This window comes from Mirounga angustirostris, unplaced genomic scaffold (assembly GCF_029215605.1).
Source record: "Mirounga angustirostris isolate CCGP_5_RB_7025 unplaced genomic scaffold, mMirAng1.0.hap1 SCAF_7, whole genome shotgun sequence".
Taxonomy (NCBI): domain Eukaryota; kingdom Metazoa; phylum Chordata; class Mammalia; order Carnivora; family Phocidae; genus Mirounga; species Mirounga angustirostris.
Window position 1 is genome coordinate 34,474,592 of NW_026991715.1, and position 2,370 is coordinate 34,476,961.

The following is a 2,370-nucleotide window of genomic DNA, read 5'->3' on the forward strand; positions in this document are numbered from 1 at the left end:
CTTTCAAAGAACCAGCTCCTGATTTCACTGATCTATTCTACTGTTCCTTTGGTTTCTATTTCATTGATTTCTGCTCTAATCTTTATTAATTCTCTTCTCCTGCTGGGTTTAGGCTTTATTTGCTGTTCTTTCTTCAGGTCCTTTAGGTATAAGGTTAGCTTGTGTATTTGAGACCTTTCTTGTTTCTTGAGAAAGGCTTGTATTGCTATATACGTCCCTCTTAGGACCACCTTTGCTGCATCTCAAAGGTTTTGAACAGTTGAGTTTTCATTTTCATTTGTTTCCATGAATTTTTTAAATTTTCTTTAATTTCCTGGTTGACCCATGCATTCTTCAGTGGGATGAACTTTAACCTCCATGTATTTCAGTTCTTTCCAAATTTCCCCTCATGATTGAATTCCAGTTTCAAAGCATTGTGGTCTGAAAATATGCAGGGAATGATCTCAATCTTTTGCTACCAGTTGAGACCTGATTTGTGACCCAGAATGTGATCTCTTCTGGAGAATGTTCCATGTGCACTTGAGATGAATGTGTATTCTGTTGCTTTAGGATGGAATGCTTTGAATATATCTGTGAAGTCCATCTGGTCCAGTGTGTCATTCAAAGCCCTTGTTTCCTTGTTCATCTTTTGCTTAGATGATGTGTCCATTGCAGGGAGTGGGATGTTAAAGTCCCCTACTATTATTGTATTAATATTGATGTGTTTCTTTGGTTTTGTTATTAATTGGTTTATATAATTGGCTGCTTCCATGTTAGGGGCATAAATATTTACAAATGTTAGATCTTCTTTTTGGATAGACTCTTTAATTATAATGTAGTGTCCTTCCTTATCTCTTATTACAGTCTTTGGTTTAAAATCTAATTGGTCTGATGAAAGGATTGCCACCTCAGCTTTCTTTTGATGTCCATTAGCATGATAAATGGTTTTCCACCCTCTCACTTTTCCATCTGGAGGGGTCTTTGTGTCTAAAATGAGTCCCTTGAAGACAGCAGATTGATGGGTATTGCTTTTTTATCCAATCTGATACCCTGTATCTTTTGACTGGGGCATTTAGCCCATTTACATTCAGAGGAACTTTTGAAAGATATGAATTTAGTGCCATTGTATTAGCTGTACAGTCACTGTTTCTGTATATTGTCTCTGTTCCTTTCTGGTCTATGTTACTTTGGGGCTCTCTCTTCACTTAAAGGATCCCCTTTAATATTTCTGCAGGGCTGGTTTAGTGATCACAAATTCTTTTTTTGTTTGTTTGTTCTGGAAGCTTTTTATCTCTCCTATTTTGAATGACAGCCTTACTGGATAAAATATTCTTGGCTGCATATTTTTCTCATTTAACATCCTGAATATATCATGCCGGTCCTTTTTGGCTTGTCTCTGTGGATAGGTCTACTGCAAGTCTATTGTTTCCACCCTTGTGGGTTATGGACCTCTTGTCCTGAGCTGCTTTCAGGATTTTCTCTTTGTCTCTGAGATTTACAAGCTTCGCTCTTATATGTCGATGTGCTGGCCTTTTAAAATTGATTTTGAGGGGGTTTCTCTGTGCCTCCTGGACTTGAATGTCTTTTTCTTTCCCCAGATTAGGGAAGTTCTCTGGTATAATTTGCTCCAATGTACCTTCTGCTCCCCCCTTTCCTCTTCTTCTGGTATCCCAATTATTCTAATGTTGTTCTGCTTTATTTTATCACTTATCTCTAGAATTCTCCCCTTGTGATCCAGTAATTGTTTATCTTTTTCTCAGCTTCTTTATTCTCCATCATTTTGTCTTCTATATCATTCATTCTCTCTTCTGCCTCATTTACCTTAGCAGTTAGAGCCTCTATTTTTTGTTGAATCTCATTACTAGCCTTTTTTATTTCAACTTGATTAGATTTTAGTTCTTTCATTTCTCCAGAAAGGGATTCTCTAATGTCTTCTGTGTTTTTTTCAAACCCAGCTAGTATCTTTATAATCGTTATTCCAAACTCTAGTTCTGACATCTTACTTATATACATACTGATTAGGTCCCTGGCAGTCAATACTGCCTCTTGTTCTCTTTTTTTGAGGTGAGTTTTTCCATCTTGTCATTCTATCCAGAGAAGAATAGATGAATGAGAGAGCAAAATAATAAAATGTCAAGAAGGACGCCTGAGAAATACACACTAAACAAATCAGAAGAACCCCCAAACCAAAAAAAAAATTTTTTTTAAAGAGAGAATATAATCAGATAGGTGAACAGAATAGAGTGATACACTGGATCCTTTGTTAGAAAACTTGATCCCAAAATTGTAAAGAAAGAAAAACTTATATGTGTACAAAAATAAAATGAAATACAATGAAAGGATAGAATGTAACTGTAAAAATGAAAATTAAAAGAGAAAAAAGAAAAAAAA